Genomic DNA, 25,371 nt, shown 5'->3' on the forward strand with positions numbered 1-25,371 from the left:
AAATGACAACATGGCTTGGGAAGAAGGCGGCATCTCTCAAGGGGCAGGTCACTGTCCCAGGGAAAGCGGGGTGTCATAATCCACTTCCTGCTGCTAAATGTGGTGACCAGGGAGAGAGGGAGAAGTGACCAGTGAGGAGAGGACCTGCACTGTGCTCATGAACTCGCTCTCCAACACAGCCTCAGTCTGAGAGCCTGAATGATCTCCGAGTGGATGACGTAGGGGTTCGTGTCAACTCCGAGGGAACATGGCTGATGCTCTGGGTTTCTGTCTCTCTGAGACAAGGCGGGTGCGCTGGTGCTAACAGGAACTTAACTTTCCATCTGAAGGGACTGTGGCTCTGTACCAGACTGTTCCAGGAAGTTCCTGGGCTCTTTAAAAGTGCATGTCAAAGGGAACAGGGAGAATTAGGACACAGGCTACTACGAAGAAATACTCTCATTTTGTTCAGCAATTGGGAAAAAAAACACACTCATTTTTTTCTTGTAATGCATCGTTTCGTTATTACGCCCATTTTCTCATTTTGTTGACTTAGTTGTAGATGTCTGTAACCACACTCAGTTTACTTGCCACATAAGGACAGAAATTATTTGTACTTGCTTAATCATAAATTGAATGTCTTTATGATATCGACACTTTTTAATCCCTGAGAACCCTGGAGAGGTACGTCTGAGGGCAGGGCAGGGGAGACCTTCAAAACACAGCATGGGGGTGCTGCTCTCGTGTCTATACCCACGGCTCTGCCCAGAGCTAGGGGTACTTGTCACATCTTTTCTGTTCATTTCCTCCCCTCCCCCACTCTCTGAGCCCCTATACAGCTCCATTCCTTCTATTCCAGGGAAACAGGGTCGAGTGGTCCCATGCTGCCTATTAACATAGTGCCATTCCAGGAGTCCCTGGGTGGCAAACTGCTTAAGTCAATTGTGTGACTCTTCACGGAGGGCAAGTACACCCCATGTGCAGGTGGAGGGGCGGGCAGGGGGAGGGGCCACAGGGGAAGGTAATCTGTTGAGAAGCAAAGGCTTTGAGTGCTGCCCAAATCCTCCTATTAGGACAAGTCTGTCTACTCAGCAGGTCAGTTTGGCTACAGTCATGAAACATGCTCTTCCTACCTCTTACCCAACCCTCTTCTCATAAGAGCCCGAGGTGGACACTTTGACAGTGGCCCCCACACTAGACTACTAGGGAAAATGTCCAGGGGAGTTTTTAAAACACAGATTCACAGGCCCTGCTCCTAACCAACAGAGTCAGACTCTCCATGAGGTGGGACCCAGGAATCTGCATTTTTGTTCAAGTCTTCCTGGTGGTTTGGGTGTAGTTGGTCTGAGAGGTGGCATTTAGGGACCCGGGGCAGAGAACACCTGTGTGTCACACAAGCCTCCCTGTAGTGATAACACGCCCATGGGGCTGTCCCTGCTCCACGCAGAGGTTCTAGGTCTTGCCCATGCCCTCCGGATGCCCGCTGTGGGTCTGGAGCCACCAGTTTTCAGGTACATGGTCTACGCTCTGTACATCTCTGGGCCGCTCGATGCAGAAATACCAGCTGCACTGGGGACCCCTGTGCAGGCTGTCCTCCAGGTCCCTTTGCAGAGCCCACACCAGAGCCTTCCCGCTCAGCCACCGGCACAGGCTGCCGCAGCGGCTCCGCACTAAGGTCTCCGCAGTTACACAGCGAGCCCCAGAGGGGTATGTCCCCACTTCTCCACTCGAAAGAGGCATTAATGGTTAACATAATGAATCAAAAAATGAACAATCTTTTGTATACATTCACTTCTGCTGAAAAGTCATATGTTTCTCAGACATTTTAACATCTGCTCACAGAAATGTAATAACTGAGCTAGTGTGTTGTTGAGCCTGATTTAAGACCAATGTTTAGACCGGAAGCCCACACGGTTGCTACAGCCATGTCTGTTCACCCTGAATTCCCTCACGCATGATGCATGCCTTGTCCACACAGGACCAGCTGCCCTGAAGCCAAATAAGCCTCAGGGACATGTTCCTGATGGTCTCAGGAGCCTCAGTCTCAGAACCGACAAATACGCCCACCCTGATCTACCCTCAACCTCCCCTCCCACCACAGAGCTAGCTCTAAATACCATCACAAGGCTCCTGATATTTGTGACGGTCATCATCTTTTCCATTAACACCATTATCTTATTCCAGGGTCCATTAGAACTCCCGCCGTAATGAGAACTTGGTGGGTGTCGCTGTTCATTGCGCTGCTGGTCACCCCAGCTCCAGCTGTTGTGACGAATGCTCTGCATACAGCTCTCGCTGGTCTCACACGGTCCCTCCTGCCTCCATTAAGGTGATCATCTCCCATGGTCACCGCCACATTATAACTCCATTACCTTCCCCGTCACCACCATTACCTCCCTTGTCATCCCCTCTACATGTCAGCTGCCCTCACCTTCTTCTTTCCAGCCACCAGCTCTTCAATTACAGATCCATTATCTTTATTATTACCTCAGTTATGATCATAATTGTTCCTATAACAGTTTTAATGTCTGTCCACCCCCCTATCATGCCAGACCCTGGCCATCTTTGATAATGCGACCGGCGTCCCTGTTACACAATAGACATGTGCTTCTCCAACCTCCCCATTCATGTTAGAAGCCCCTTCTTTTCCTTCATTAAAACCACCCATGACCATGTTAACCACAAAAGATCTGCCTCCTTCCATGGCAGTTTCACTATTGTCACTGTCATTGTTCTTTGCAATTCACTACTCATTTCTCTGTTCATCACAAACAGTAATAATCCTCATCTTAAAACACCAACGTGGCCCTGGCCGGTTGGCTCAGCAGTAGAGCGTCGGCCTGGCATGCGGGGGACCCAGGTTTGATTCCCAGCCAGGGCACATAGGAGAAGCGCCCATTTGCTTCTCCACCCCCATCTCCTTCCTCTCTGTCTCTCTCTTCCCCTCCCGCAGCCGAGGCTACATTGGAGTAAAGATGGCCCGGGCGCTGGGGATGGCTCCTTGGCCTCTGCCCCAGGCGCTAGAGTGGCTCTGGTCGCTGCAGAGCGACGCCCCAGAGGGGCAGAGCATCGCCCCCTGGTGGGCAGAGCGTCGCCCCTGGTGGGCGTGCCGGGTGGATCCCGGTCGGGTGCATGCGGGAGTCTGTCTGACTATCTCTCCCCATTTCCAGCTTCAGAAAAATACAAAAAGAAATAAAAAAAAAAAACAAAAAAAAAACACCAACGTCTCATCAGCACAGCCCTCTGCTACAGTTGCCTCTCTGACCCCCAAGAATCCCAGCTAGTAATTTCTTCTTCAAAGCAGTCCATACTAACATAACAGGCGATGCACTCCTGCGTGCCTGGTACTCCAGAGGGTGTGCAGGGAGGCTAGTGCTCCACCACTGCCCTGTTCATCGATTAGACTGTGAGCTCACAGTGGACCAGACCTCGTGTCCTTTCTAGAGCACATAGCGGCCAGAGAAGGTAGCATTCGGAAAATGTGGTCCGTTGAGAGACTCAGTGCCTCCCCAGCCTTTATTGCCACGCTCAGTCGATTGCTGTTGCATGAATCACTATGAAAACCTCATCAATAGAGTCTTCATGATTTCATTACCTCAGGCTCCCCCTCTTCACCAAGAGTTCTATCTGCTCTTCCATCTTGGGGCCATTATCTCGATAACTATCACAGCCTCAAATGCAGCAGTGCCAGTACAAGCCCATCCCCTCTCGCTGAGTGCGGAGGGACAGTACTCCACTGTGGTGCCCTGCTGCCCTTTCAGGACAGCCTTCAGCCCCCACAAGGCCTTACTTACCAGGTCTGCTATGGCCTCTCTCCAACAGGCATTTGTCACTGCGCAAGCGACACACTCTAACCTGCACGTGCCAGGCTCCAAATGACAAAAGAAAGCTTTTCCCTTCTGGAGTCTCTGGCTGGGCGATCACAAATAGATCTCTCAGGGTAGGTGTGTGTGGAGGGAGCTCTGGGCTCAAACTGCCAGGGTTTAAATCCCCACCCTGCCACTTGCTAGGTTGTTTGATCTTGGGCAAATTACCTAGCTTTTCTGTGCCCCGATTTCTTTATCTGTAGAATGGAAATGATAACAATACCTATTATTATTGGTCGTTGGAAGGAGTAAATGGGTTAATACATAGAAAGTAATCAAAATGGCGGACAGAAAGCTCTCAGCCAATCTTAACTCTTCTCAGGGCCCCATTCCCCCCTAGCTAGAAGATGAGGGTTGGGCTGGAATAAGCTGTAAAATCCTAGACTGAACATGCAATGGCTCTGTGTTTCTGGTATCGGGTTAGCAGAGTTCCCGCAGAGTTTCATTCCTCTAGTTCTTAAATCATTTCCCAGCTTTGCTGTACTCTGCTGACTCAGCTGGGCATCACGGCACTCCACTGGCCCATGGTCACAGTTGTCCTGCGCTGGGGGGGATCTCCAGGCATTTTCTTCTCTGTGTCCAATAAAAGGCTTGCTGTGGTTTTGCGGTGGTTGAACTTGACTCGGTTGCGTGCACGTGCATTCTGCCTGCACTGGCCAAATTTAGGGCAAACCAGTAGCCCCCCGCCCCTGCTAGTCTTATCCTTCTGTTCCTCCACCTTTCTGTTCTCTTAAGCAATGCTGACAGTTCCCAGGGGGGACATGAATATGCCCAGCTTGGATGTGGGAGCTATCCAGTCAGTCAGGGCTGCTCGGACAGGCTTCAAAGGAGGCAAGGTTTGATTCTAGATTTGTCCCATTATATGGTGCTCTCTCTTGCTCTCGCTTTCTCTCCCCTACCCCGCACTTTATTCTGCTCATTAGCTATCCAGATAACCCCCCACGTACACTGGATACCCTCTCCAATCCTGCCTTTCCTGGCAAAGCCCCATGGTCTGAAATTATCTTTCCCTCTTCTCACACCATTATTTCTCCTCCTCTTCTCTGCATTCCCCGCCCCCAGTGGCCTTTAGAACAAAAATGAACTCATAAAACAAGCATTCTAGTGTGGCTAAACAGGTTTCCCTGGGGACACCAGCCTTTCAGAAGGGACATCTGGGAGGGGCCACTCCTTTCCAGGAATGTCTCTCAAATGAGAGGCTTTGAGAGAACATGGCAGAACCGGCTGTTTTATTTTTATTTTCTTAACATTTGAGAGGGGGTGAGGGTGGGGCAGCGAGATTTCACAGTGCCAATCAAAATATATTTTGTGGGCAATCTCATGCTCTCTGGGTAAAGCCCACTTGAAATGCATCTAATAAATTATCCTTAATTTACAAGTCTCTCAATCGCTCAGAGGCTATGGAACCGTCAGCTGATGAAGCCATCTCATCTGCTGTGAAGTTTCTGTGAGTTCTTCACACCCAATTGTTGGCAATATGAGAATTCAATTGTCAAAGATCAGCCTGAAGTGTGTGAGTCTTTCTGTGTAAACAGCATTCTTCTCAAGCAAACACAGGGAAAAAAGATGCTCCACTTTGTGATCACAGAGACAACAAAACTTGCCTGGCACTAGGCCAATTCTGCAGGGACTGTGGGGACCACAGACATATTGTTGGTCTCTGGCCAAGGCAATCTAAGAGTTGGCACAGGAGCCCAGAGATGTGCGGCAGCTGTGGTGGCCGCCCGGCCCTCACTGTTATCAGCAACTTTTCCCTTTTCCTTTCCTCTGCCTTCCTCTCGGCTAAGTCTTCCCTTTCCATAGTCTGAGGTGTCATCTTGCCTTCCTGGCTTTTACCACCCCTGCGTCCGAGGCTCAGCTCACTGTCCAGACCCTCTTCCACGAGGTCCTCTGTGGCTGCCTCCACTCCCCTGAGCCCTGGAACACTCAGTTCAGTGCCCAGTAACCTAACACAGCCGGTATCAGGGTGTGGTATTCCGTATCTCATTGTATTGTCACACATCAGCATTTTAACTGTTTCCTGGGTTTAGAATTGCCATCTGCACTCATTCCTGAGCTCCTTCAGAGCAGGGACCATGATGTGTACTTCTTCAGTGTGGCCCATGGCTCATCCTTTTCTATCTGACACATAAAAATTACTCAGTAAAGATGCGCTAACTGGGCCTTTTACTCCTTTCTCTTTTTTCACCTGTATCTGCCTCATCTTTGATCCACCCCTTTCCTTCTCTGCTGACCAAGTGCCCCAGGCTGGGGATGCTCACAGCGCCTGCCTCTGTCTGTTGGATGCAGTCCAGGGTTAGGAGATTTCTGGCTCCTCGTTTCCTAGGAGCAAGGGATGGGGTTTACGAGTGACAGGTTGGGTTCTGCACTGAATAGGACTGACTGACTCTCGGCCAGCAGAATCCCTTCGCTGGGTTAACCTCAGGGTTATACTAAGGTGCCACAGTCAAAGCTGTTGTGGGGCCAATCAGGTCCATGTATGGAAAAAGTCAATCACAAAACGATAAGTGCTGGTTAACCCCCTACAATGTGTATTTGTTAACTGTACCGCAGATAACGTTTATTTTGGGGAAAGTCTGGGCAATTTAATTTGCTTTGATGACACACCAAAGGGTAAGTTTACATAAGCATTTTCACTATAAATATGGGCCTGGCTTATGATCAATTCTCATCAGTATGTTGGAAAGCAATTTCAGTAAGTACTTAGCTTAATCAATTTGTATCTGCCCATTGACCTTCGGGACTCTGCGCACGGGTCCCATCATGCAGTGAGCACCGCGATTCTGCCCCTTCAGACAGCATACTTCTCAATATTTGCACTCGGCTTTCATATTCAATCAATGCAATCATCAGTCCCCTCCTTTCAAACATCCCCCTCACCCAGGAAGGTGAGAGCCAAGAGCGCCCCCTCCACACACGTCTAACAGAGAACGTGTTTACTATTTCCCTAAAATCTGCAGAACTGAGAATAGAGCAGGGCATTCTGGGATAATAAAATAATGGGGGAAAAAATAAACCATTTTTATCAGCTTGTTTACACAATTATGTAAACGATGAATGCTTATACATGGCTGATTCCTCAATTACTCATGGTTTGAAGCGCTTGAAATTTCAATTTAACGAAATAACCTTTTCTTTAGCTCTTATTACAAACCAGGCCTTGTCATTTGAGGAAGGGAGACGAGAGATCCCATCTGCTAAGGGAAGTCAGAGAACTACACAAACAACTGCGACGCAAGCTGAGTCAGCACAATGAGAAAAGCACCGGAGACGCGCTGAGGGTTCAGTGCCGAGAGAGCACACAGCCCACGGGGTGGCTCCAACGGGGGTGCGTGGGGGATGGAGGAGCCTCCTGTCCAACCCCAGAGCCCCTCTTGGCTCAGGCCCTGACCACCTCCTATCTGGGTGACTAGAGCAGCTCAGCTGACCTCCCCCTCTAACGGCGGCTTCCTGAGCGACGTTCTTAAAAGGCTACTTGGTCATGTCACAGCTCCAACTCTGAACTTTTCATTGCTCCCAGTGTCTGCAAGAGAGCGTTCGAGTTCCTCAGGCTCCCTTGCCTGAGAAGATAAATTGTCTGCCATCCTCTGGAGCCATAACACCGCTTGTCTCAGGCAGCACCTGTGCCCACCACATGTCTTCCTGCCTCGGTGGTTTCTAGGACCTTGCCCACGCTGCTCCCTCCACTGGGACTGCCCCTTTCCGTCTCTGCTTTTCTCTCCCCTTCTCGAGTCCCCCATTTGTCTCCCTTGGCACTTTCCTTACTGTCCTTCACCCCCAAGATGGGGCAGAGGACTCCTGCCTCTGTATAGTACACCATGCCCTCATTGCACTTATCACAGACGTAATCTGGGGAGGAGTTGGCCTGCTTGGCTGCCTCATAAGAGGTGTCCTCCTTGTGGGTCCGAATCCAGACTGGGCACAGCTCAGAGCAGATGACCCATGTGTGTTGGCTGAACTAAGTCGAATTTACTAAGTAACTAGGTAGGATGCACCATTCTCCATGGGATAGAGGGGTAAGTCTATGATGGGAAGAGAGTTTGGCATAAAAGAAGGAGGTAGAGGCTCACAAAATCATGCAAAAGCTGTCTGTTTGTTTTACCAGGGATCAAGGCTCGGCTGTCAGAAGGGGAAGAACTCACTCACAGAAAGGGAGAGCGTCTGAGTGAGGAGCCCGCTGAATGAAGACGGCTCTGTGGCAGGTGGTAGGGAAGGGGCTGAGAGGTAACTGGGGGGAGAGTTTGCCTTGCAAGGAGCAGGGACACTTTGTCCCCCCCCCCAAAAACAGGAGAAAGCAAGTCAGGAGGGCCACCATGCAGAGGCATGCTGAGGAGGAGAGGAGCAGAACTCAGGGAGGACCACCATGCAGAGGCATGCTGAGGAGGAGAAGAGCAGAACTCAGGGAGGACCACCATGCAGAGGCATGCTGAGGAGGAGAAGAGCAGAACTCAGGGAGGGCCACCATGCAGAGGCATGCTGAGGAGGAGAGGAGCAGAACTCAGGGAGGACCACCATGCAGAGGCATGCCGAGGAGGAGAGGAGCAGAACTCAGGGAGGGCCACCATGCAGAGGCATGCTGAGGAGGAGAGGAGCAGAACTCAGGGAGGGCCACCATGCAGAGGCATGCTGAGGAGGAGAGGAGCAGAACTCAGGGAGGGCCACCATGCAGAGGCATGCTGAGGAGGAGAGGAGCAGAACTCAGGGAGGGCCACCATGCAGAGGCATGCTGAGGAGGAGAGGAGCAGAACTCAGGGAGGACCACCATGCAGAGGCATGCTGAGGAGGAGAGGAGCAGAACTCAGGGAGGGCCACCATGCAGAGGCATGCTGAGGAGGAGAGGAGCAGAACTCAGCAGAGTCCTTTCTGCACGGCCCCGGGCTTGGCAAAGGGATAGGTGGTGTTTCCCGCAAAGTGCTGGCTGACACACCCCATATTCCACATTTTCCCCAGGAAATGGCCAGATGTTTAGGAAAAAAACACAAATAAATACTGAGAAACTACTTTAACTTTCTAAGCAACAGAAAAGTGTATCTTGATAAAAAGTGTATCACTGCCGAATGGGGGCCTGATTTGCTAAGGAGCAGGACTGAGTCTGGGTGCTCTGCGGAGACCCCATAACACTGCTCTGTGCCCTCTGTGAGGAGCTGCACAGGGGCCCAGGCGAGCTTGGCCCTGGTGGAGGCTGATCGGAGGATTGAGGAAGAGTCAAACTCTGTGAGTCTAAAGCCCCACTTCACTGATCTTTCTCTACCCTGTTCTCAGGAGACAGCCAAGTGGCCATTCACATTCAAACTAGTTTCTGTTTGAATCCATTCAAGCCACAGTTGAAGTGGAGTAGATGGACCAGAATGGAGGAGCAGGCTCACCCACAGCTGTGCCCAGGCACAGCTTCTCCCCTCCTCTCCTGGGCGGCTCCTTAGATTTCTTAGAGTTCCGTCAGGGTAACATGCTGGTTTGTCTCTTCCCACCAGAATGCAAAGGCAAAGTTCAAGCCCAAGGTTTAGCTTCTACTGAAAGGCTGCAAGAGCGGCAGTCATGTGGTGAACATTCCAAAAGGAAGCTTAAATTCATGGGCACTTCTGCAATGACCACCGCAAATAAGGGGCTGGCCATGTTTTCAAGAATCTCAAGAATTAATTCTAAATACACCGGGGGTTTGGTTTGGTTGGGAGAAGATGGGAAAGAGAGGACAACTGAGTTTTTGTTTACTTATTTGTAGAAATACATTCACCTCAGCTCTGAACAGTTAGTTCACATTCACCTTTGTTCCCTTCCCCTCTGTATCCCTGGCCATTCTGTTTTAACTTTTACTAAAACTTACAGAAGAGTATTAAATGAGAAGGCAGTCATACCTTGATGGCTTGATTAAGTGCATCCCCCTGCCCAGCACTGAAGCCGCCTAGAAGAGTTATAGAGGGAGCTGAACCCACAAACCAAGATGATACATTCACAATTCTGATCATTTTGTATTATTCTAAGCACAAGTTGGGTATCAACAACATTAATATTAAATTAAATGACTAAATGCCAGTTGCTCAGGAAAGGTTCCCTGGAACTGAAAGTTATCAGAGAGTGCGGACATCCAGAAAGAAGTATTCCCATAGATTGTCACATAGATGTTTAACTCTGCCCTGCGCCCCTTGCCCTCAACTTACCTTCCCTTGAAAACGCATGATCATGAAGACCCATCTACACACAGAGTCCTAGACCTCTGAAGATGAAAGCGACCTCACAGTATACACAAGCCCAGTTCTAGGCTGCAGACAAACATGGGGGAAGGTGTTGTTCTACAGACAACAGTGTCAGACACAGGTGTATTTTATCTCACTAGCTGTTTAATCTGCATGCAAACCATAGTATATAAAAACTGGGCTAGACTCAACAGAAGGAGGAGCAAAAATTGGTGGAATATCAATAACTTAAGATATGCAGATGACCCCACCTGACTGGCAGAAAGTAGCCATGAGTTGAAACGACTTCTCATAAAAGTGGAAGAGCGAGCCAAAGCGGGACTGCACCTGAACAGCAGGAAGACAGGATCATGACTACACAAGAAATACACAGCTGAAGCATAGACAGGGAGGATGTGGAAATTGTTCAGGGCTTTGCTGACCTCAGTTCAGTCGTTAATTCATATGGAGACTGCAGCCCAGAAATCAAGAGAGGGCTGAGGCTCAGAGAAGCAGTGATGGAAGAATTAGGAAAGATCTTTGAGAGCAAAGATGTGTCAATAGAGACCGAGGCTAAGACCCTCCACACCCTCCCATTCCCAACGACTTTGTATGGATGAATGTGAAAGTTGGACAGTGAAGAAGGCTGGTAGGAAAAAGAAACTTAATTCATTCCAAATATGCTGTTGGATGAGAGCTTCATGGATAACCTGGACCTCTGGAAAGATGGACAAGGGGGACCCAGAGCAATAAGCCTGAAACATCCCTGGAGACAAACACTGAAGACATCCTACTTCGGGCCCATTGTGAGAAGGCAGGCCTCTTTGCAAAAGACAATACTGCTGGGGAAAACCGAAGGCGGCAGGGAAAGAGGAGGACCACCTACGAGAAGGATTGACTCCACAAAAGAAGCCACAGGGATGACTCCACAGGGGCTGCGCAGGGCTGCTGAGGACGGGACATGGTGGACGTCACCCACACACAGGGTCACCAGGAGTCAAAGCTGACTCAACGGTACATAACACGAACAGTGCTTCCAAACCTGTCTGTGGTCCAGAGCAGCCTTGAAGCTGGGAGCTTAGCTCCCCAAATATCACATTTATCTCAATTTGGCAGGAAGCTGAAAGCCTATCTGGGGCCATTTAAACTCTAATGTTATTAAGGGCCCATCTAATCAGCTTTTAAAATAAGCCGCTTTTCAAATGCACAGGGAGTGAAGGTGGGTAGCAGCGGGCTGAGTGAGCAGCTCGGGAAGCACACCTCTGTCTGAATTGCTAAGAGCCAGCAGGGGACTCAAGGCTTTTCTATGTGGTAGCTTCTGCCATTCCAACACAAAACCAAGCTCGTCAACAGCCATTTGTAAATACAAGGGGACAAGACTATTCCAGACAATCTGTGCCCTCCTGTGAGGTCGGTTGTACCCATGTGACAAGGCTCGGCAGAGAAAGATGACTGGTTTCTGAGCCACAATGTGGTTTTGAGTTTTAATCAACAGAGAAGTGGGTGATTCTGAGAACCACCCCTGAATATTGCATCCTGTAGACTTCTGGTGAGAACCACCCCTGAATACTGAGTCCTGTAGACTTCTGGGAAGCCATGCCCTGAGGAGGCCAGCAGGAGCTACCACCCCGGCCCAGACCACTGGCTGTTGTCAGCTGGCTTTGAGGGAGGCCCCTCGCCTCCAGCTTGGGTCTGACAGGACTTCTGTCAGTCCTAGATTGGAATGGGACTGAACTCTGGTATCTTTATGGTTCCAAGGTGCTTTGGGATTATGAATCTGATTCTAACACCAATTCTAATGTGGGGTTCTCCCCCCACACACACACACACACGAAGCAATTCTCTGTGATCATCAGTTCTGCTACTGTCTACCCAGAGAGAACATCATATGCCACAGGTAGAGGGCTCCATCCCACAAGACTGTCCTCCACTTCAGCCACCAATCCCAAGTCCAGGTTGTCACCTGTGCTTCTGAACGACCAGCTACAGACTGGAGGTTCCCACAACTCCCTCCTTGGGTTTGATTAGTTTGCCAGAGCACTTCACAGAATTCAGAAAACCCGTTTACTCACTGGATTACTGGTTTGTTACAGAGGATATTAAAGTATACACATCAACAGCTGGATGGAGAGACACAGAAGGTGAGGTCCCGATCGAAGGAGCCTCTCTGTTCCTATGGAAGCTCTTTGCACCCTGACCTTTGTGTTGCTAAGGAGGTTTTACTGCATAGGCATGATTGATGAACTCTTTGGCCATTGGTGATTGAACTCAACCTCAGTCCCCTCTCTCCTCCACTGTGGGTCAGGAGAGGGACTGAAAATTTAAACCCTTTAATCACATGTTTGGGTTCCCTGGTAAGCAGCCCCCACCTTTAGGGGATTTCCAGAAATCACCTCATTAATATAAAGGGGTGGCTGAAAGATGTTTGCTATAAATATCAAGACACCTTTATCTCTTTTAGCACACTTGGAAATGCCAAGGGTTTTAGAAGCTCTGCGCCAGAAATGAGATGAAGACCAAATATATATTTATTGTACATCACAATATCCCGGGGGACATCCCAGGCCCTGCTTTAAACCTCAGGCCCATCCTTGCCTTTTGAGAGCATTCTCTGGTCCAGCCTGCAGCTTGGTCCCCAGGCAGGACTGGGACAGGTAAGGCTGGCTCCAGGAATGACGTGAGGTTCTCTTTCTGCCGCCTTCCCTCTGCACCGTGGGGTCCCGGGCTCCCTCTTTTATCCTTCCAACTCATCCACCAAAACTTCAGGGATGGATGAGAGTATGTGGGTGTTTCTGTCAAGCTAATAATTTGTCTTACCTTTAATCCAATATTCTTTACACATTTATTTAACATCTCTGTAGAGAAGGATGACAGCACCCAAGTTCCCATTCTCAGCTGAACTCACCTTGTTTGGAAGTCAGTTTAGAGAGCACTATTTTTATTTACACAAGTTACTCTTCAGGAAAGGGGGGGGGGACTTAATCTTTCAATGCAAGTGGTTTGTCAAATATCCTTTTAGCTACACAAGTATTTTGTCTGAGCATAGTGCTGATAAGTACATTTACATCTTAATGCATTTCCAGTGATGCTCTTATGACAAGGACCCCTAGCTCCTGCCCCAACGGTCCGCCCCGTGCCAGCTCTGCTTGGTTGCAGAGAACTTAATCTCAACCAACTGTGAGCGCAGAAACACCGAACTCAACAATTCATTCTTACGTGTGAATGGCTGACAGCCAGCTTAAGGCAATGATGTCTCTTGTGAGTTTGTACCTCAGAGGTGTTTTAAATGGCTTGGGGTACTCTGTAATCAAGTGACCCCAAGTGAGGCAGATGTCACCGAGGATGCTCTGGTTTGATTTCAACATGCGACTTCTTATCGTTACATGGATAAGGGTTGGGTAATGAGTGCATGGAGTATCTGAGGAAGGAAATAAGTTTTTCCTGAACAAACTTCAGCAACCGCATCCACGGCTCGGGAGAGAAGGCTGGCGGGTGTACGTATTATCAGCATATGGAACCGCAAGAAAAGGCCTCGCCTGTTTGAATAGTTCCCAACTCGTCATGGGAGGTTTGAGTGCCGGGGGAAGGTTATTAAGGGAGCAAAGTATTCACTGTGCCTGTCAGCGCGGTGAATCCTGAGAGCCTTCTCCCACGGAATGCTTTCTAGAGGTTATTATTTCAACCTGAAAATTCTTTAGACATATATATGTGGTGTGAAAATGGAATTAGGAAAGCTTTTAAATTAAAAGAAATAAAACGACAGGTTATTTTTTCTTTTCCTCCAGCCATATAAATAGTTATGGGTAGAGATAAAGAGAGGGATATATTTTCATCATGCTTGGAACTCCAGAAATTCTCGAGTCAGGCTGGTGAATAATTCAGCGACTGATCCGTGCGGGCTCAGCGCAGGCGCAGCTGGGCTGGGATAGAGTTTAGCCGCTCGGAGGGGGTGAGCTCAGTGACACGCTTTTATCACCAATCACATCAGGAAATGCATTTCAGAAATATCTTGCGAGGAACCCAATCCCAGGATGATTGGTTTCTCCATCTTTTTCTCCAGATGGCCTGAAGCCTGGGGAGCTATTGCTCCTGACCACCTCACTGCAAGGGGACTCTGTCACCCAGGCTGTCCTTACACTGACAGAGCCTCAAATCCCTGAGAATGTGCAGTCACCCGTTAAAGCCTCACCCTGACCACGGCAACGATGGGTAATGAAAGGTTCACAGGAAGCGGTACCTTTAGTGGTGGTGTCTCTGATGTTTTCCCGTCCCCGCAGGTCTTTACTTCCAACCCCCTGGAGAGACCCGGCCTCTGTGCGGTTTCGATGGTCTGGGCGCCTGGAATGGGAAAAGGGTGGGAAGAAATACATTTATGGTTTCCAATCAGGGAACCTCAGTTTCCCTTTCCAACCCCGTGCCCTGTCTGCTTTTCACCATGCCGGGAGGCACACCCTGCACATTTTTAAAACAAGGAAAACTGTTATTTATTGAGTTATTTCCCTGAGAGTTCTATCTGTTTCAATGATTTTCTTTTATGCATTCCAATAGCTTTGCAATAAATTGGTAAATATTTAAGGCAGGAATTCTACAGAATAATTGTACATCCAGAAAAGTGTTTTATGCAGCAAGACCATGCTGAGGTCTTTGCAGGCGGCCTCAGGTACGTGCTTGGCTGATCTGATCACAACAAGTGCTTGACACTTTTTTGGGGAAGCCACTCACCTGCCCCCTAAACCTGGGGCCTTCTTATGTTCTTAACCTCCGAGGCAGCCAGCATCATAAAAGCCACCACTTGTTGTAAAGCTCTTTATTTAAGCTATTGCCACTCTGGACTCTTAACCCCTCCAGGGCAGACTCTCTGCCCTGATCACTGCTTTTCAGCTCTTGTTCCAAGCACAATGCCAGCACAGAACAGCTCAAAGATGCAGTAACATTACTGCAAGGGTGGAGTTTCAGTGTCAGCAGTTTGTAGTCTCTTTCAGCAGGACTCCGATACCGAACTTGGACCAGGAGTGCCCTACACAATTCCCAGGGACCACTGACACAAACCCCAGCAGAATGATTCTGCCTTCGAGGGCTTGCTTCTTACAAACCCTTCTGAGCCCTCTCCAAAGGGCTCGCTGAGCCTCTGGGATCTCATTTAGAGTCTCTGAAAGAGGAGGCATTTGCAAAAACTGAGTAGCACCGGATGATTCAAGGAGCAAGCCTTGGGCTAAGGTGTAGGCTTGCTCCTCTAAGTTATTCCTGAATAAATCAATCTTCCCGGAGGACCTGATGGAACTCTGGAATAGGAGGCAGTGAAAAGATTGCTTAGTTCTGGAAGGGCGAATAGATTTCATCACTGGTGAATACTCCAGCATATCAGCAGTGGCTGCCAGGAGAGTGGGGCTGGGAAAGATTCTGGGGTGCATAGAGGAGGAGGCTGGTCATCAGGGCATGGGTGTGCCAGTGCCCACGGCAAGGAGGCATTGCGGGTAATATCATATAAATGCCAGGTATTTCCCTCCTCTGATTCTAATCTGGCTGCTCCCTCAATGGAAGACTTACAAGGCTTTGGACAGTGTAATTTGGACAGCAGTTGCCCCAAATTTGCAGCCACTTTTTCTGGCAGAGAGCTCTCCTCCTTGCTTCCGTCCACTGACCCCCTTTTCTTCTCATCCTTTTTTTTTCTATACTTTTCTGAAGTGAGAAACAAGGAGGCAGAGACATACTCCCGCATGCACCTGACCGGGATCCACCCAGTATGCCCATTAGGGAGCAATGCTTTGCCCATCTGGGCCATTGCTCCATTGCAACTGGAGCCATTCTAGCACCTGAGGCAGAGGCCATGGAGCTGTCCTCAGCACCAGGGCCAACTTTGCTCCAATGAAGCCTTGGCTACAGGAGGGGAAGAAAGAGAGAGAGAGAGAGGAAGGAGAGTGGGAAGAGTGGAGAAGCAGATGGGTGCTTCTCCTGTGTGCCCTGGCTGGGAATCAAACCTGAGACTCCACACGTGGGGCCAATGCTCTACCACTGAGCCAACCAGCCAGGGCCTCTTCTTATCTTACCTGTGAGGTGATGCCCTCACTCTTAGGAAGCTGGTTCAATCTCTTTTGAAACAACTAAGTCAAAAGCCATCAAAAGCATCAGAAAAAATCCCCCTTAGTTTAGCTCATTAAACATTGACGCCTTCAATGTGCTCTTGTATTGTTATTTCTCCAACTAGATGTAGGTATGGTCATCCATTCATTCAATTCACATATATTTTGCTTATTACACTTTAAATTTCTTTCTATGATATTCTTAGAATTATAAAAGCAAGAAGTACTCATTATAATAAGCAAATTCATATGAAGATGTATACAAAAAGGTTAATCCTTCCCCTCCAATCTCAGCCCTGAGGTAACATGTTCATAAACAAGTACATATCCTGCCACACGGTCTTAAGTCAAGTCCACAGGATAGAGATTGAGACAGTATATGTACACAGAGGTTTACTGGGCATACTTATACCTGCTACTTCCTCTCCTGGGAGAGTACAGGGGACAGAATTGGCCAGAGAAGCTTGTGAGCTGTCCAGCATTAAAAAGGGACAGGCCTTGGGCCCTCATCAGTCTTTGGATGTGAGCTGCCCCACGGGAGGGTACAGGCACAGCTTTGGGCAAAGCACCTCCCTTTGGCTGAGAGCAACCCCTGAAGAGGAACTCAGCTGTGAGCTGTCAGCAATCAACACTCCCAACAGTTGGGGTGGGGGGTGACCCATAGCACCCACTACATCCACCCTCCCTTGTGCTCATTTAAACCTAATTATGCATAGATATACAGGTACATGGGGTATCTCCTGTGTAGTTTTTAACTGAACTACTCTGCAACTTGTTTTAACTTAACATATATATACCATCATTTCCCCTAATTCATTTATGCATGCATATCTGCACTTCATTTAGCCAAAGACCACATCACACATCCAGGCTCCTTCATTTAGTTCAGTCTCATTATTATTATTATTTTGTATTTTTCCAGTAAGAAGTGTGGGGGGGCAGGTAGACAGACTCCTGCATGCATCTGACTGGAATCCACCTGGCATGCCAAACAGGGGGCGATGCTCTGCCCATCTGGGGCATTGCTCCACTGCAACTGGAGCCATTCTAGTGCCTGAGGTGGAGGCCATGGAGCCATCCTCAGCGCTTGGGCAAACTTTGCTCCAGTGGAGCCTTGGCTGTGGGAAGGGAAGAAAGAGATAGAGAGAAAGGAGAGCTGGAAGAGTGGAGAAGCAGATGGGTGCTTCTCCCGTGTGCTCTGGCCAGTAATCAAACCCAGGACTTCCACACGCCAGACCAATGCTCTACCACTGAGCAAACCGGCCAGGGCCAAGTCTCCTTAGTTTTTGCTTGCCTCTCTCTACCTCCCCTCCATCCTGCACCATCCACATCACCCTCCTCCCCATGCTGGCAGCATGTCACGGAGACATTTGTTCTTTCCTTCATGCTCATCTAAACACACATGTGCATAGGTGAATGTGAGCAAATGCACTTGGTGTTTTGGCCATTGGAAGCTAGTATGTATTAAGAGCCTTCTGAGTACCCAGGTCTGCACCAGACACTGGGCATCCAAGAAGAGGGTACAGCCTCTGCCCTCAAGGAGCTCTGTTCATGGAGGAGAGAGACACGGGACAGGCAGTTGGAACAGCAGGAAGTCACTGATGGAAGTACACACCAAACACAGAATCATTTAGAGAATTTGAACTAGAATGCAGGGCCACCATGTCCTGGTCCTGTGCCCGTTTCCATGTGACAAGCTTTAAGATAAAAGCAGCAGGTTTTACACTGCGTGCTGCGCGTTGGCCTCACTGAATTTGAGCAAGTGTGTGCTGACCTCCCAGGAGCCGCGACCACCTGCTCTGTTAGAACAAGGCTCATAAGGCCTCTAACATGCTGGCCCTTGCCATATGATCTGCATCACCCCACTAATAGATCCACTTTAATTTGGGTAACAAGCCCTGCAGCTTTGAAAAGACATCACACAGAGATCTTTTCCTGGAGTAGATTTTCATATAACTGGTGACAAGGGAAAGGATTGCTATGAGAGAAATTGACCCAGTGTGTCACAATGTGGGCAGGTTCGCCTGTGGCAGTGAGTTCCAGATGCAAAATCGTTAGCAGAGATAAATATCAAGTGCAGAACTCATGCTCCCAAATCCTGGGAGAGCTGAGGGAGAGGGGACATGGGACCACAAGACTAAAGAACATGGTGACCTGGCTCCCCAGCAACTTCCACTAATTGCTGTGTACTTTCTGCCCACCCACCCACCCACCTGCACTTCCCCACTAAGTACTCAACCCTTCTTTCATTCCATTTTCTGGGGTCAACTTGCAATAATAGCTCATCATTGAAACAAAAACGTTTTCCTATGAAATATGTCCCCCAAAAATGTGCGTTATATTTTCATTCCTCGTCAAATGCTGATCCCTCTTCTACTGAATATGTGTTCAGGAAACCAAGGGGCTGGGCTTCGCCTTTCTCATGTGGGGTCCATGTCCCTGATATCCCAGCAGGATCTGAGGATCTGGGCAGTCCAGAGTGCAGCCCAGGAGGCCCTGTGGCCCCAAGCACAGACTTCCTTCAAAGCTCTGTGTTTTCCCCTCTGGCCTAAGTGAATCAGAGGCCAAAGAAAGGCCCTGCCAGGCCCGGCGAGACACAGCAACCATCTGCACAGGTTTCAGACTTCACGGCCCAGTTCGTTTGGATGCTCTGCCTGCAGCTTGGTACTTGGTTGGTTTTGGTTTGTTTACTGCAAATTCCTAGCCACGGTCCAGCAATAGCCATGTGATTGCAAGCACTGCTGCTCAGCGCTCTACAGAAAGCTACCCAACATACTAAAGTAGTGTCAATTTATATTTTCCCTCAGTTCTCACAGCCATTGGTTTCTGAAAATGGATCAGATTGTGAATGGCCAACAAATTGTACCTTAGTAAGAAAATGGAGAAGTTGGGAGAATTTAGCTATTGGGGATCTGACCCATACCCGGCTCCTAAACTCACAAGCTCTCCTACCCAAAGAGACCTTGAGTGAATCTAGTTTGGGGCTTGTACTTTCAGGCACACAAATTTAAATGTTTCTTAGAAGGATTTCTCTGATCCAATGGTATTGGCAAGACGTTGCAGTCCGGCAAGATGTGGCAAGTTCATGAATGCTCAATTTGTTATCTGTTGCAGTTAAACCACTTATCCCCAAACTCACTGGCTTAGAACAGTCAACATTTATTATCTCCTGGTTTCTGTGGGTCAAGAATTCAGAAGTGGTTTGTCTGGGTGGTTCTGGCTCAAGGTCTCTCATGAAGTTTCAGCTAAGGTGTCGGTGAGGGCTACTGTCATCTGAAAATCTGCTACGACTGGAGGGTCTGAGTCCAAGGTGGCTCAAGTACGTGATGCTCAGTGCTTCAGGAGGCTGCTCCACATGGGTCTTTGCAGAGCTGCTTGAGTATCCTCACAACATGGCTGAGTTCCCCCAGGATGAGCAATCAGAGAGGTGGAAGCTACCATGGCTTTTATGACCTTCCTTACTACCATCATTTCTGCAACATCCTAATGATGAAGCAGACAACACAGGGGTATGAATACTAGAAAGCAGGAGTAAATCGGGCATTGTCTTGAAGGCTGGCTACCACAAATGCTTTTTACCTTCATCAATAATGATAAAGACTTGGAAGAAAACATTTCTCTTTCTTGTATCTCCATGGAACAACAAATGGAAGCCCATGGAATTGGGCTCAAATTCTAGCTCTGACCAGCTACACGTTTTTGGAAAATCCTATCCTAATCTGTAAAATGGAAACAATAAAATGTCCTTAGAGGACTGCTGTGAAAATTAACTTAGACCTGTGATGGCGAACCTTTTTATAAAAACCACCCACTTTTGCAGTGCTGGTCAAACCAGGCCCCTCCCGCCTACTAGTGGGCATTCCAGCTTTCATGGTGGGCCAATCGCGGCGCCGTTTGGTTGCTCCGCTAGCCCACCATGAAAGCTGGAACGCCCACTAGTGGGCGGGAGGGACCAGGTTGACCAGCACTGCAAAAAGTGGGCAGTTTTTATAAAAAGGTTCGCCATCCTGGACTTAGACAATAGATGTAAAAGGCGTAGTTAGCTCAGTGCATGGGGAAAAGTAGGGGCTCAAAACTTGTTAGTTCCTCTCTTTTTTCCCCCTTGTTCCACCACCTGAATGACGTGGTTCAAGGACCTCAATACAGAGTCAGTTTCCTGGTTTCCAAACCAAAGGAGGGGCTCAGCCTTCGCAATTTACATTGTTCTTCCTGCAGAAGATTTGCTGAGGCTTTGTAAAGTTAAGACATGTGAGAGACACCATGGTTCTTTCCTATCTTAATCAGCAAATAATTAAGTGGAGGTACAGGTGTCTGGAGCTTGTCAATATGACAAGCTCAATAATTATTTTTTATCATTATTACTAATGGAAAATATGGTCTGAGTGATACAATTTTTTCCAGAATCTCAGGTTTAATGAAGTGACCCAGTGGAGAATCAAAATGAGCAGGCTGCCCTTTCGACATTGTTGTATTAAAAACACTTTGCAATGTGGTGATGGCTTGCACTCAGGAACTCGGCTGGCCTGTTATATCCTGCTGTGATCTTTAGGCTGAGAAGATGCGGGGTTGCTCCAGCAAAGCACACAGTCACAACTAACAACTATGCCAAGGATGCCGACAGCATTTATTAACACACTTCTCCTCCCCGCCAGGGAAGGTCTTGGTTTGAAGGTCAGGAGAGAATGTTGCTCTAAGGCAGTGGTTCTCAAAGTGTGCACCCTAGAAGATTTCCAGGTGCACCCTATGGTATTCCAGAGAGATATGTGCCTGTTGGGGACCAAAAAACCAACAGGGTTTTGGGAGTTTAGATTTTTGGGAGAAAGAGGTATGGGGAATTGGCTGTAAGCTGACAGTTTGCCCCAAACCCTCACCTCACTTGCCTGATTAGGTTGCAAAAGGCTGTTCAGCTGTGGTGCTGGATTGTTTACACTACCCACCATGTTCCCTGGAAAGACTGGAGGCAAGTTTCTTCTATCCTTTGTTTGGTATAAAGTTAAGATGATATGTATGGTGGGGGGTTTGCACTCAACACAATTAAGAGTAAAAAGAGAGGAATTCTTCAATGTATTGATGAGGAAATGAGAGTTTGCCTTTCAAATATATGCCCAAACATTGAAGAAATCACTGGGATACATCAGGCTCATGTTTCTCATAAATACAAGAATGAAAAACTTAACACATTTGCTCTGGGACATGCTGAATTTACTAAATCTTACTAAGAATGTATCTATATATAAAAAGATAACTTTTTGGGTTTTTTTTTATTTTTTAACCCGTCTTTCTTACAAATTCTAAAAAGCATAACTCAAAAAATGTAACATAAAAATGTTTTTAATGTCAGAATACATTTAATTTTGTCATATTCATTTTGTTTAATTACCATAAAAGCACGCTTGGACTTTATATATTTTTCTTTAATATTTGACTTAATTATTATATTTCTCAGAAATTTGTAAATAGTGCGCCTATAATTATTTGTAGAATTTTAAATACACCCCAACTTCAAAAAGTTTGAGAACCACTGCCCTAAGGTCTGAACTGGAGAAGGGAAGGGAGGTGCTTCTCCAATGTTGCTACAGTACCTTTAACTCCATCTCCCTGAAGTTCTAACCAGGAGGTGCAGTAAGACCCTAACTTAGTGATGGTGGCTTCCCAATCTCATGTTCACTTAGGAGGGATGGCAAATAGGGGGCCCAGACCTGGCTGCTGCTTGAAAGGCCCGTGGGACTGAATTCTCAGGGAGATTTTGGGCACAGTACACTACGGCCTGGCCTCCCTTGTGTTCTGAACTCACACATGGTGTGTTCTCTACTGGTGTCATTTAGCAGGGACAAGTCATTCCAAGCCTTCCTTCTAGGGTTGACTTGGGACAGTTGAACATATGTCAGACCATCACTTCACCCCAGAGACAGTGTCTCCACAAGGATTATTGGGGGTGGCATATGGGTTCTTCTTTGGCCAGATGTGTGTGTTTATACAGATGAGTAACCCCTCCCAGAGTCAGGGCTGCAGTAGCCTCATTATTTCTAAGGGGGCATTTGCCTACAAGTGTCAGGAATCTGACTGGACCCCTGGCAGATTTGGAGTAGAGTTGGTTGGTATCCTTCAGCACACTTTCTTTATTCACAATCCAGGATTCCAACTGGAGATAATTCTTCTCTAGCAAGAGATCTGAGATCACTGGTAGGGCTGGAAGATTCCGGTGTGTCCTCTGGGATGCTGGGGTACCCTGTTTCTTTTCTTTTCTTTTTTTTGCATGAAGTTAATAGCTTTTTAATAATTAAATTTATTGGGGTGACATGGGTTAATAAGAACATATAGATTTGGAGTGTACAATTCTACAATACATCATATCTATATTGCATTGTGTGCCCACCACCCAAAGTCAAATCTTTTTCTGTCACCACATATGTGATTCCCTTTACCCATTAGTATCTCCCCCCCCTTCCTCCTGGGAACCACCAGTTAATTGTGTGAGTCTATGAGGTTTTGTTTGATGTCTTTCTCGTTTGTTCATTTGTTGCTTTCCCTGTTATTTTCCCAAGTGAGTGAAATTACATTGTTCTTAACTTTTTCTGCCTGACTTGTTTCACTTAGCATGGTATTCTCAAGGTCCATGCCCATTGTCGCAAGTGGGTGGGAATGTAAACTGGCACAGCCACTACAAAAACCAGTAGCGAGACCCCTCAAAAAATCAAGACCAGTGTTACCACATGACCCAGCAACCCCCTCTTCTGGGTATCAACCTCAAAATTGTGAAAACATTTATATGCAAAGATCTGTCCACCCCTATGTTCATTGCTGCACTATTCATGGCAGCCAAGACACAGACACAACCGAAGCGTCCCTCCATAGAGGACTGGATAAAGAGGAGGTGGTACACACAGACTATGGAATACTATTCAGCCGTAAGAAAAGATGAAATACTGCCTTGCTCTGTTTCTTAACGTTGCTTTCACCCAGCCTGTGTCTGACTGTGCTGTAAAGGGCAGGTGTGTCTTTTCCACCCCAGGGCTTGTGTAGTTCCCAGCCTACATTCATGGTGCTTTGAGTTGGTTCTTGACTGAGCATCCCCGGTGCCTTGACATCCCCTGGAATGACACCGCAATCTACAACCCCAGGTGGAGCAGACTTGTGCGCAAACACGTGTCAGCAATGCACCCCGCATTCTTAAAATCCAACAACATACTACACAAAGTGTCAGCACTGGTTTGCTCTGGGGCATGTTTTTATTGTCTTTGTCTTTTCCCCCTTAATCTATATTTCTTAACTTTTCTCTCTGGTTTGTATTTTGCTTTAGTAAACAGAGAATAAATGTTATTTTAAAAATTTAGGAAATACGGTTATCACTTATTTTACTAAGTCGTATAGCAATGGTCCTTAGCCTGGGGTCCACAGAGAGCCCGTGCATTTAGAAAAAAAAATTACATCTTTGCTTTCCCCAAGCTCTAACAGAAATTTAGCAATTCCCCTCATTTCAACATAGGCAACAAGTCACAGTAGCATTAGCTGTAGCTATAATTTTGTCACTGATAGAAATCACAGATATTTTTATATCTCCTTCCAGTTGGTGCAGATATGTTAAAATATTGCTCAAGCTTATTACTACTTCAAAATCATAGTAGTTATTAGATCCACCAGCATATCTTGTTATTTATTGTGTTAATAAAGAAGCCTATATATTATTATACTGCAAATTTGTTTTTCTTAGTGTTTTGATAACTGTATTTCAATAAAAATGCAGTTTTCTCTGCAATCCTATGTATTTTATCTTACTACACATTTGTATCATTATTCTGAGAAGGAGTTCATCCATATCATCAGGCTTACAAAGGAGTTCATGACATAGAAAAGGTGTCTTAGCCCTGGCTTAGGAGGGGACCAAGAGACAGACCTATGGGGTGGTTCAGGCCCTGGAGTATCCTGTACGCCACCCTGTCGAATCCTCTCTAGAAGCCTAAGAGGACAGCACTGTCACTGTCCCTACACTACAGTCAGGATATTGAGACATCAAGAGGTTAGCAATTCGCCCAAGCTCAGGCAGCTTCTAAGTGGCAGAGCTGATTAAGAGCAGGTGGGCAGGATGCAGGTGGCTCCCCTGTCCTCCCCTTAGTGCTGCAGATGGATCAGTACTGAATGAATGTGCTGCCTCATGTGTTTGTGTGTGGCCGAGCCAGATGGAGTTTCACACCTGGAAGTTGATAGGGCGTTCTTGACCTTCGCAACTACAGTGCAAACTTCAAGCTCAGGGTCTGGGTCATTTTTTTTTACTTATCTGTCCAAAGCCCCCAAGGTAGGGAAATAAAGGAATTATATTCCAAGTATTAGTGAATAATTATGGAATTTCAGCCATGGAAGACTGCTTTCTACCATGCCACCCCATCTCACATTCCAGCCTCATCTTGGGAGCCACGGCGTGTCCTTGGCCAATCTGGCCTTTCTTATTCCGGAGGATCCTCCGGCCTCTGCCTCTTCCCTGCTCCACTTCCCCTTCCCACCTCTCAGCCCACAGTCTGTCTGCATCTAAAGGGGGCAGAAAGTTCGGGCAGCCAAAGCCTGACAGAGACAAATGCTTGATTACCAGAAGGTCTCAGGTACACGGTTCTTAAGTGGTCCCCAATCTCGGAAGACCACACTGGAAGGGAGCTTCTTGGAGAGCACTTAACTGAGACCTAATTGCATTTGCTAGACATCAATCACCCAGGTAATTTCCTGTCTTATGTCATGTGCTCTCCTTAGTAAAAGAAGCCAAAATTGAGGCCAAAAAGGGAAAGAGAAAGTTCTGGGTCTAAAGGCTCTTTCTTCACCTGATACAGAGCCCTGGCTTGCCTGAGTGTGGACAGGGGCCACTGTTTCTTCTGTTTTTTAAATGGTTTCTACGGGGCCGGTAACTGGCTAACCCAGTAGTTAGCTGACAAAGGTGTGACCCTCAAGGCCAGAGGCTGAGTACACATTTTCTGATGGTGGCTCTCTGGCTGTCCTCAAAGATAGCCAACTTCCTCTCAAAGGACCCGACCTAGAGGTCACAGCTTTACAACTGGTCCAGGAAGCCCTGTCTTCTCCAAACAAGTTCAATTTTAATTTGCTCAATATCATCATCTCTCTTGGATCTGAAATTAAGTGGCAATCAGTTACTAGAATGAGAAAATCAACTTCCCAGGCATTTGAGAAAGGACTCTCCTCTGGGTTTGGTCGGGCTGTGAGCCAAACCTCTGCTGCGTCTCCATCAGCCAACATGATCACAGAGAGTGTGGGACTCAGAGCAAAAGACACAGC

The 25,371-nt window shown here is 47.6% G+C and overlaps 1 protein-coding gene across 2 annotated transcripts in view; it reads right to left on the reverse strand.

Annotated features, from left to right (window-relative positions):
- Window positions 1-25,371, reverse strand: part of TNR (tenascin R) — a 384,873-nt gene that overhangs the window by 177,204 nt on the left and 182,298 nt on the right. For both annotated transcript variants that reach the window (XR_010749415.1, XM_066371569.1), the window contains exon 2: window positions 14,253-14,353. The gene's annotated coding sequence lies outside the window, so the exon portion shown is untranslated. The remainder of the gene's footprint in view (window positions 1-14,252; window positions 14,354-25,371) is intronic.

This window comes from Saccopteryx leptura, chromosome 2, assembly GCF_036850995.1.
Source record: "Saccopteryx leptura isolate mSacLep1 chromosome 2, mSacLep1_pri_phased_curated, whole genome shotgun sequence".
In the NCBI taxonomy this organism is placed as follows: domain Eukaryota; kingdom Metazoa; phylum Chordata; class Mammalia; order Chiroptera; family Emballonuridae; genus Saccopteryx; species Saccopteryx leptura.